Raw genomic sequence first — 12,045 nt, forward strand, 5'->3', positions numbered from 1 at the left:
AGGTACTGTGTGCATTGCACCAAAGGGTGCACGTCTCGGACCCGAGGGTCCGCACCGGTGTTTTGACTTGTTTATTTTTCTTACTATATGGTTGTAAAAAATGTTTAAGCTTTTTTTCCCGCGTGTTAACCCAAGTCTCTACTCTTTTGCCAAAATCCTGAAACGGACCATTCTATGTGCATTACTGCATGTACAGCGCAGTGAGGCTGGGATCCTGTTTGATATCTTCCGAATCCGACCTAGTATTGTTCGGGACAGTGGTTCACGGAACACTTAGTTTTTTTCAGAAAATTATACCTCTCGCCGCCTTCCCGATGATATTCATCTCTACTTTCATCTACCTTTTGCAAAGTGTTCTAGACACCCATCTGGGCGTGCTTCATGCAACCCCGACCCAGTAAAGCGATAATGAATATTTTGTAGTACTAGCAAAGTTGTGACGGAGAGCTATGAGTGAGATGCAAAATATAACCCATCATTATGAGCTATCACACATGCAGGGATATTGCCTCTCTTATAGTTACATGTGTAGAGCATATAAAAAGTGGGTTTTTCCATTTCCAAATAACTGACCACACTTGTCAAATGTTAATTGAACTTTTCACAAGAATGTATCTGGTTGAATGATTTTTTTACGTCTGTCTTCTCTTTCTTACCTTTTGTTCCCCTACAAACCCTTTTAACTACCTCCCGCCCTCATTTTCTTGTCTTTTATCGCCCTCCCGCCCTTCCTTTCTTGTCTTTGTTTCATACTGTCAGCATAGGGTTGTATTGTTAAATAAACACCGTCCGGGGAGCAATATATTTTTGCATTCAGCTTTTTCAACATATCCAGACCCAGTAAATTCTCACCACAAAGCGAAGTCAATAGAAAAGGTGAATCGATAGTAGCAAGACCAATAGTGAAGGGGAGGGGCTTAGAGATGGGGCTTACCACTGGAACTCCTGAAAATCCCACAGATGCATTATTTTGCCCGGACAGAGCCGCCCCTGGAACCAATGATCGAGCAACCGAACTGTTCATTGCTCCCTTGTCAATCAGGAAATTCTCAGAAGTCCCCATCAATTCCCCTTTCACATAGGGTCCTTGTTGATTGACTGGGATCGACACTTGGCCCCTACTCTGTCCCTGGCTGTCCTATGGGTGGACATACCCATTCTGATCTCCAAATGCGTAATCCTCATTATAGTATTGTCTACCCTTGGCGTTATCAAAATGGTTCCGTTCGGACTTGCCTTGAGCTGCCTCTTCTCTATGCATATCACTCCGGTCTGGGCCACCTCTCCCACGTCCTCGTCCCCAAACCGCTCTGTTCTGGGCGAGCAGTAATGGACACTGAGCTTTCCAATGTCCTTCCTGTTTACAATAAGCACACTGATTCAATCCTAACTGCTGGACCGCACCTGCACCTCTGCCTGTCCCCACCTCTCTAGATACTGGCCCTCGGACTCCCCTCCCTCCTCCTTGTCCTCGAACGACTTGCTGTAACAATACTCAGGTCTTGAGATCCTTAGCTTTCTTCTCTACTTTATCCTTGCTCTCATTCTCCCTATGCTCGTAGTAGTGGGGAGAGCAGCTGGCTTAACGGCTAGGGCACTCGACCTCGGACCTGGGGATCTGGGTTCGAGTCTCGGTAACGACACCAAAAACCTCCTGTTGTGGAATTTTAGTTCGTGAACTGAACATCATCTGCGCCATCTTGCCCATTCCTCAGACTCACGTATGAACATGCACGACAGCCATTTTAGGTACCATGGTCTCCCTGTTCACGATCGATCATCAGCGCACTTCCCTGACCCTGCAAGCCTCCCCCATGCACCCTGGCTGCCCCCGCGCTCACATGCACAAGTCATGAACCCTCCTCTTCCGCATGACTCGGTCTCTGGGAATCACACCCCGCGCCTGACCAACACCTCCTTTCCTTCCATGAATACCCCTCTTTTGATAACCCCTCCTCTACGCTCGATTGTCCACACCGACCCTTCCTTTCATGAATATCTCTCCTTTGATGACCCCTTCCTCTGAGCCCGATTGTCTGCACGGACCGCTGGTCATCCCTTAGCCTGAGGATACAGTTTATTGCCCACTACTGTATGCACTCGCCCCTCTTCAAAGGAGCTACTATTGATCATGACCTCCCCACCTCCTGAGATTCGATCAGGCGCACACATTCCAAAGGAATCGGCGGAACACTCAGCTGCGTGATAGCCCCCTCCTATTGTATGGGGGGTGAGGACCTCTACTGTAACCACGTGTTGGAATGAGCCGGAACTGGGGGGTACCGGGGATGTCTTTTTTCCATTACTTCACAATGTCTTTATTGTAATAAAGAGCGGTCACATGTCGTAAACCAGTGTATAAAAGGCCAGGCCTCAGAGAGGCTGCTAGAGAGCACCTCGAGACGATACCTTGCTGTCCGATCTGATGTGTTCTGCTCCGTCGGAATAAAACTTGTTTCCTGTCTTCCTGTCTCCAGCGCCTGCCTCTTTATTTGATAAACTTCGTATGGTATTAGAGGCGTTTAACGCCGGGCAAAATTACTTAAAGAAACATCAACTAAATCGCCTGACCATTTTCCTGACTTTCCTCAATTGGCGTCCCAAGTGTGGGGCCCATCAGCGACACGTGGATCCAGTGGGAGAGGTCCCGATGACAGAGTGAACGACTGCAACGATCGGGAGAGCTCCTGTCCGATAGACCCTTGTCTGACAGCCGATCATCCGAACTTCACTGGTTCCAAGCAGACCTCTCCCGAGTGATCTACGGTCCTGACTGGGAACCATCAGGAGTGCCACGGTAGCAGCAGAGAGTAGAGGACGATCGGGCGCTGGAAGCGGAAGACAAGAAACTGTCCATGCGGTCCGGGTAAGGTCGTGACACACGACGAATTGCGAATTGATTGATTGTTTGATTGATTGAAATACTAGTATTTGCATTGTCGCTCTTTGAGATATTCCCTGCCTGCAAACGGGGAGGAATAGGAATATTCTATCTCCCTTTGCGGATAGTGAAGGGTAGGTAACACGGACTTTTGTCCCCCATTGTAATCTGCCCTGCCTATTTTTCTCCCCACTGATTGATTGTCCGAACATAGATTATTTGGAGTTTAGTTCTTTTGAGGTTCTCTGCTTGCAAATAACGTAGAATAGCAATATTCTGTCTAGTCTTTGCAAATAGTGAAAGATAGGTAGTGCGGACCTTTGTCCCCCGTTGTAATCTGTCATGCCTGTCATCTCCCCACTGATTGGTAGTTGGTACAACCCGGACCGCTTATTAGAGATGAACCATCCAGCTCCATTGGAAGGCACCCCTAATAAGGACATGTTCACTAAACAAGGACTAGTCGCTATAGCTTATAGTAAGTTATGGCATAAATATACAAAAAAGGATCCCGAAAGTCAGTGGCCACTGATAGGTTCCTTTGATGATCATAAAATAAAAGCGCTAGAAGCAGCTGTTAGAATAAACAAGGCAACACCCACCATGCTCGATAGTATCGGCATGTGGCGCAAAGAAGCAGAGCAACGAAGGAAAAGAGAAGAAGCAAGAATAGGGAAAGAGTTACGAAAGGCAGCCCACCTGGCAGCGAAGGAACTAGATGAAGAAATAAGAAGGAGAGAGGAAGTTAGACAAACGCAAGAATCAGGGTCGACAGGCCAATGCCCTGTTAGGACCCCCTCTACGCTCTACCCGGAGATGCCCTCCAAACAACGGGCAAACGACGAGTTACTGCTAGGTCCTCCGATTATCTACATGCCCCCTCCTTATGCCCCCTGCCAGCCTCTAGCACAGCACCTACCAGTTCTGAGTGCGGGCGAGGGTGACCCTAGCGCTAGTGCCCCGGCTCTTACGGCCTTCGCACCAGCCACATCGGTAACAACATCAGATGAACTCGAGGCTAGCAAGCAGCTAACGGCCAGACCAAATAGGTTGAGCAGAGACGAGCGGGATGGGATTGACAAGATAGCAAAGACACTGGTAGAACGGAAAGAGAGCGAAGAATATACGATGGATATGCACAATTCACATGCCGGTAGCCACAGACGGCATTTCATTTTACGGTTCAGCTACCACACCCTGAACGCATATGAGGATAGGTATCAAACTAAGGGTCCTGCTAAGCTGACGGCTCTATATAGAAAGATCGATGTTGGAGATGGGACTGAACGCGATGTGACGGACCTCTTCATGCAAACGCTTGAAGTCTTCCGCCACCTCACGGAACAGAAACCAGAGGTTAAGATCACAGTCCCTGAAACGGCTGAGTCCCCATTAGAAGTAACCAACACTATGATGCCTATCAGAGAAGCCGCCCCCTACTGGGTTCCCCCAAGAGGTCAGGGAACAAACGACGATATCAACCACGCAGATGCAAAAGGAAGGGTTGTGTACAATTGGGTTTACCAACCATGGGATCGACAAGATATTTTAACCTTTAGGCAAACCCTGCCTGATTTAAGGAAGAACCCGACAGCATTTTACACCGAATTAGGCACAGCCTTGCGCTCAACGATAATGACTCTAGCAGACATTGATTTGTTTTTCGGGTTATGTCTGCCGGCTGACGTGTGGAAGCAAATCCGGAAAGCCGAACACACAGATCTGTTCGGACATACCTGGAATCAACTCAGTGAGCTAGATAGACGACGAGAGCCCGGAAGGAAACCGATAAAAGACATACTGGAACTTCCGGACAAAATAGTTCAGAAGCTGAAAACCTTGATCCCAGAAAAGAAGGTAGATTGGTCAATAGTCACGGCTTGCCGTCAGAAACCCCAGGAAGACGTATCAGAATACTTCTCCCGATTTGAAACGGTGTTCTCCGACTACAGTGGCCAAGACATGACCACCGCAACCGGACAACACCTATTTGTACAAAACTACGTAAAGGGTCTGTCACGAGAGGTTTCCGAAAAGTTACAAACGAGCGAGAGTAGTTGGGGGGCCTCCAAACCCGCCGCTATCCTCCAAATGGCTCAGTACTACGAACACCAAAAGAATGAGAATGATAGGGCAACCGAGAGAAGGAAGAAAGATTTGAAAGAAAGGGTGATGATAGCCCAGATACAAGGGGTGGCAGTCGGGAAAGAACTACACAGGGGGAGCTACCAATCAATCGCCCCTAGAAATCCACCCCCAAAGGACCGCACACCCACTCCCTACTCTGGACGTAGGGATATAGAAGATAATCAGTGTGCATTTTGCAAAGGATTCGGGCATTGGAAGTCTCAATGTCCGGCTCTTCTGGAACTAATTAAAAATAAAGAAACGAGGGACATGACGAATGGCCCCAGGACTAGAGGACAGGGACGGGGGTACACAAACGACACCAACAGCGACAGACCAGGAAGATTGAACACATTTGACCGTCCCCGACAGAACCAGTACCAACTATCTGACAGTGAGAACACTCCCGATTTCGCATAGGACTGCCAGGGGCAAGGGAGGGATCCAGTCGAGCTCTGTGTTGACCAGCAAGGTCCTTACGTCACCGCTATGGTCCTGGGTACAAAGTCTCCATTCTTGGTAGACACTGGAGCGACACGTAGTGTATTATCAAAGCGACTGATTCCAAGGGCACCCTTGTCTGGCTCACACATTACATCGATAGGTTTCGATGGAACGCCCTCCACAAATCCCCTGTGTAGGAAGGTGGCTACCTGACTATGGTTACCCCAGATTTTTTGCCTGTGTTTAGCTGGTTTTTTGACTTAGTTGACCTGGTTCCCTGCTAATCAGGGCCCCAGGCCATCTGCTCTCTCTGTAAAATGGATTCCATGTACCCTAGGTACATACCACAATTGGAAATGGACTCCTTGTCAGCCCCTGTAGAATGCACTATAGGTGCACAGGGCATAGGAGCCACTAAGGCCTACCAGGGGCTGCAGCATATCTTTTGCCACCCCTGGCTGGTTCTTAAATTGACACAACTGGCTGATCACTCAGCTGGGGTAAGGTGGTGTACACACCCCTTGCTTAGATATAGTATACCTATGTCTAAACCTATATCTGGACACATGTAAACCTGTGAGCCACTCCTATAGTCAGGCCTCATCAATCCTGGAGGCTGAGTGCGTGGTTTTATGTGAGATGGAGCTCTAGCATGAGCTGAGCCTGTCTGCAGCCATCGGGAACAAATCCCTAAGCTGTTTCAGGATAATGCCATACCATATACTATTAAGTGCCTTATAATCCTCGCGGTTATTTAGCAACTTTGGTTTGGCTTTATCAAAACATGTCGTGTAAGGTGTCATACGCTTTGGAATACCATCCCCTCGCCAGTTCTGGCGACGGGGATGGCATTCCACCCCTCTAGAGGGGTAAGACATGTTACTTTGCTTTAATGCGGTTGATTTCTCCAAAGACCTTAAGATCCACAAAATGGATGCCTCTGCCACAGACAAATGTCTGGACCCCTGCAGTTGACTGAAACTCGACCAAATGGGTCCTGGACAAAGGGTTTCCTGTCACAGGAGGGTGTCACCGCCCTCCAGACAGGAGATAGTGTATTGTAGCAGGGAGGTTTGAAAGAAACCAGACAGTGCCTGGGGAGCACAAGGCTTCCCCTTGCATAATCCGGTCAAACCGGTTCTGGGGCAGCCCAGCCCCAGCTCCAGTGAGACCTGGACAAAGGAAAGGGGGTGTAACCACCCCCCTTCCTGGTCCCACCCATAGGGAGGGACCTAGCAGGAGATCCACCCCTCAGATTGGAATAAGAGTGGGAGCAGTGCCCTAGCACAGCAGATCATCCTGAAATCACCTTTAAACTAAGAAGACGACTGGACTTCGACATTCTGATGATAGAAGACTGAAGAGAATCTCCCTTGTGGCCTAGGAGGGGCCACCCTGTGAACACAGGCACCACCCAGCACCTCGACATCTGCTTTGCCGCCGCCTCCTGCCGGAGCCCGAGTGCAGAGCCTGACAAGACCCAGCTTCCCAGACTTCTCCCAGCCCGATCCACAGTCCCTGCAAAGAAGGGACCCATGGAGGCACCGAGAGACGTGGGAGCGGACATCTTGAAAGACCCCCGAGACGCTGACCGCGCAGCACCCGAGGCACCCTCGACTCTGTGCTTTGGGGTTTGAGAAGCCCCACAATCGAGCAGCATTTGCACCAAAGATCAGCCCTCCAGCATCTCCACGATCTGCGTGGGGCCCTTTTGCTTTGTGCCACTCGACTCGCCATCCCGGCCGCTTGTCACGTGGTCAGCGGCCATCTTGGCGACGAAACCTACAATTTACACTGTGGGTCTGGTTGCTCCAGACCTGCCCTCGCTCCTGTAGAAAGGAGTACCCGCTCTGACCTTGCTGGTCCGAGTAATAAGCCTTTTTCTTTTTCCCCGTGGCTTGCATTAGCCAAGGCTTGTTTGCTTCAATCGAGTTGCCGACACCGCCATCAGCTAGAACCTTCGAGGGACAGCTCGTGATCGACTCCTGGACGTCCTTGACCTCTTCGTGTCCACGTGGCTGCAGAGAGAAGCAACCCCTCATCACCTGTTTGCACCCGACTTTGCCTGGTTCCAATCTGGTTCCACGGTGGTCACTGGCCAGTGACTTTGAACACTGTCCCCTCTGCTTTCAGGTCTTCACCACTTCAGATCCACCCTTGGATCCACCGGACACTTCTCCTTCACATCGCCTGCAGCGTCTTCAGCTTCAAGCGCCAAGAACCTGCGTGTCAAAACCCGACGCCACTTCGACCCTGTGCACCCGCTTCCTGTGGGTGAGGTAACTTTGCTCCGCCGGTGTTCCCACACTGGTGCACACCTCTAGGGTCTGTGTGTTAAGTTTTGTTCCTCTAGGTTCAGCGGAAGTATCCTTAAACTTTAACTTTATGACTTTTACGCACCATTGGTTAACATTGGTGCATGCGTGCGCTTTCCGCACATCTCCCGAATCCCGAGGGCCATTCCCGACTTCAGCATTGCTTGTCCTGACTGCTCCCAGTGATTCCCTAGGCCCTAGGCCTAACCACTGTTCGAGTGGCCTTTCTTATACCACTTGTTTAGTATATGGTTTGAGTGGCCACCCGCCCTCATCCATAATTGTGCAACTTGTATGTTTAAACAGTGCTTTTTGATTTAACGCTTGTACCCCTTTTATTCATAAAGAATACTGGGGATTGTTTTTAGTAATAAACACATATATTTTTATAATATATACTTGTGTGGTGTCCTTTCATTTGGTATTACAGGATTGTGTGTGGTAAAACAGCTCGCTTAACACGACCTCTTAAGTTAAGCCTTTAGGCTGCTTAGTCCATGCTACCCCTAGGATAGCTTGTCTAATAAGGTTGACTTACAACCAGACACCATAAGGGGATTGTTTGGTCAGGTAGTAGGTGGTTCCAGAATTGGAAACATCCCCTACCAGGCCAACTTCTCACATTGGTGAGCAGCGGTGCGGATTTGAGCTTGCTGTTGTTTTACCATTGCAATCTTTATATCAAATTGAAAGATCACATCAAGTACCTCTAGGTACATATAAAATCAAAAGCTTAGCATATTAAGTTCTACTGAACTTAGTAGTTGTAGGTTGAAGGGGGTAGCACACCCCTGACTACAACTCACTAGCAAGGTCCAGTAGGAAAACACTTAGTGTAGGTAAGTGCACCACTTACACCTCACTAGTAACCATGTCTGACACAGGAAAGGCCTCAGGGTCTAGTCCTGTGACAGTTGACCCTACCCAGGCAACTTTTGGATATGACAAACTAACCCGCAGAGACTTGATTGCCTTGTGCAAAGCAAGAGGGTTAAAAAGGGGCAGAAGCCCCACCTGCCTAATCCTGGTAGAAATCCTAGAACAGGATGACTTAGAGAAGGCAAAAGCAGCTTCCCTAGATACAGGAACTGGAGGGAACCCCCCTGCAGTTGATCCCCCTGAAGAGGAGGATGATGATGACTTGGATGAGGACTCAGAGGTTGAGGACTTAGAAGTACAGGATCAGGGTAGCCAGGTTCCAGTTGGTAGGCTTAGCCAGGCCAACTTGGACCTACTGGGGAATGGAGAGGGCCAGCACCTCCCCAGAACCCAACATGTTATTCTCCCAGGCAACAGAAGAGTGAGATCTCCCTCAGGGGACTCTCATGTTTCTAGTGCCTCCAGAGAATCACAGAGAGGCATGAGTGCTTCTCAAAAGCTAGAGCATAGGGCCAGAATGAGGGCTGTCAAACTCCAGATAGAGAGGGAGGAGGTAGCCTTGGCTCAAGCTAGACTTGCCTTGGCAAGAGAGCAGAAATTGTGTGGCTTAGATGCCACTGGTGGCAGCAATATTCCTAAAGAGAAACCCAGGTCCTATGATAGTAGAAACCTGACAAAGATTGTGCCCCCCTACAAGGAAGGGGATGATATCCACAAGTGGATAACTGCTCTTGAGAGAGCCTGCATGGTACAGCAGGTTCCTGAGGAACAGTGGGCAGCAATCTTATGGTACTCCTTTTCAGAGAAAGGGAGAGATAAGCTCCTCACTGTTAGACATGAGGATGCAAACAATTACAAAGTCCTGAAGAGTGTTCTGATAGATGGGTTTGGCTTAACCACTGAACAGTACAGGTTGAAGTTCAGAGACACCCAGAAGACACAGACTCAGGACTGGACTGATTTTGTTGATTGTGCAACTAAGGCTCTGGAGGGTTGGCTACATGGCAGCAAAGTACATGACTTTACAGGATTGTATAATTTGATTATGAGGGAGCAGATCCTAAGTAATTGTCAGAACCAGCTCTTACACCAGCACCTGGTGGACTCTGATCTGACCTCTCCCCAAGAATTGGGAAAGAAGGCAGACAAATGGGTCAGAACCAGGATTAGGCCTAAGAATCAGGACAGTAACCAGAAGAAGGAGTCTACCAAGCCTCAAGATAAGGGTGGGGATAAAAATAAAGAAAAGACTTCCCCAGGGCCCCAAAACTCCAAGAATGGGGGTGGGTCCCAAGACACTTCTTCAACTGAGAAAAAGCCTTATTGTTATGCCTGTAAACAGGTGGGGCATTACAAAACAGACAACTGTTGTCCCAAGAATAACAATAAAGAAAATATACCTCCAAAGCCAGCTTCAACACCTCCTGTTACTGTCAGCAGTAATCCCCCAGGAAGTGGAAGCACACCCAGGAATCTGGGTGGGTTTACTGTTGGAGCTCAGGTGGACCCTGGCCTATCCAGGTCCCCATCACCCAATGATCTTGTTTATGAGACTGGCATGGGGTTTGCCAACTTCTCTGCTTGCCCAAATACTTTGAGCAAGTATAGACAAGAACCCATCATCAATGGTTTGAAAGTTGAAGCTTTTAGAGACACAGGGGCTAGCATCACCATGGTGGCTGATGGCATAGTCCCCTCTAAGCAACTTTTACCTGGTGCCACATACCAGGTTACAAACATTGATGGAATCCAAACAAATCATCCCATGGCAGTAGTAAGTCTCAGCTGGGGAGGTGTCATTGGCCCAAAGAGAGTGGCAGTGTCACCAAACTTGCCTGTAGACTGCCTACTTGGTAATGATTTGGAGATCTCAGCCTGGGCTGAGGTTGAACAGGAAACCCATTCTAGAATGGTGAATTCCAATGGAAAGGTTAGTGGGGCTGTAATGGCTACAGCCCCAATTCAAGATGTCCTTCCTGAAAAGGTTGGTAGGGCTGAGAAACTCTCTGCCCCATCTTTAGCAAAAGCTCTCCCTGAACAGAATAGCAAAGCTGTTATGATACCAGCAGAAACCCAAACTGAGTCTCCTCCTGAAAAGGTTGGTGGGGCTGTGATGGCCACAGCCCAAACTCAAACTGATATGTGTGTTGTGAAGCCTGAAATGATGGATAACTCCACACAAACTGAGAGCATGGAGGAGGAAGAGAAATCTCCCCCTCACCAGACTTTAGGACAGGATCAGCCTCCTCAGGGAACTGATCTTACCCCCGAGGAAGGAACTGCCCCAGAGGTGGTTGGGCCTAGCCTGACAGAACCTCTGATGTCAGTGGACCCTTCTCAGGTGGGACCCAGTCTGGAGCAGGTAACCTGCCCCTCTCTACCTTGCCTTAGCCAGCCCAGGGCTGCAGAGGACAAGAAGGACAGTGAGACCCAGAGGGCCCCCTGTCAAATAAAGCACCCCCATCAAAAGATTAGGTGCACCAAAACTAGTAGCCCTAGTAAGGTGAAAACTTTAAAAACTCCTAAGGGAGCCCCCTTAAAAACAGTTAGGGACCTCCCACAGATGGATTCTGTTGGGCACAGCCAAACCTGGGACCCAAGGGGCCCAAACCTGAACTGTCCCTCCAGCAAGTCAAACAGAGGGACCCAGCCTCCAGCTTTAGGTAGCCAGAGGTTGACCCTGAGAGCACAGTGCAACTCAGTTAAAGAAAGAAAGGCACACATGGTGGAAGATAATTGGAGGAAGCTAAGCCCTAAATTAGTAGAGCCTCACTTCAATACTCCATATCCAAACCAGCCTTTAACTTTGCATAAACACACCCAAGGTAGTGATTCCCTATGGTGGAGACCCTCTAATACCCAAAGGGTGAGGGACTGCTTAGTGGACCATGAGACAGGGGGTACCCATGCTAGTGCAGGTACTTCCTTATATGGCCACTCAGGCAATATAGGCTTACCTGGCCAAGGATAGCCTTATCTCCTTTCGTTTGGGGGGGGGGGGTTATGTAGGAAGGTGGCTACCTGACTATGGTTACCCCAGATTTTTTGCCTGTGTTTAGCTGGTTTTTTGACTTAGTTGACCTGGTTCCCTGCTAATCAGGGCCCCAGGCCATCTGCTCTCTCTGTAAAATGGATTCCATGTACCCTAGGTACATACCACAATTGGAAATGGACTCCTTGTCAGCCCCTGTAGACTGCACTATAGGTGCACAGGGCATAGGAGCCACTAAGGCCTACCAGGGGCTGCAGCATATCTTTTGCCACCCCTGGCTGGTTCTTAAATTGACACAACTGGCTGATCACTCAGCTGGGGTAAGGTGGTGTACACACCCCTTGCTTAGATATAGTATACCTATGTCTAAACCTATATCTGGACACATGTAAACCTGTGAGCCACTC

The sequence above is a fragment of the Lissotriton helveticus genome, chromosome 5_1, assembly GCF_964261635.1.
Source record: "Lissotriton helveticus chromosome 5_1, aLisHel1.1, whole genome shotgun sequence".
Classification (NCBI taxonomy): domain Eukaryota; kingdom Metazoa; phylum Chordata; class Amphibia; order Caudata; family Salamandridae; genus Lissotriton; species Lissotriton helveticus.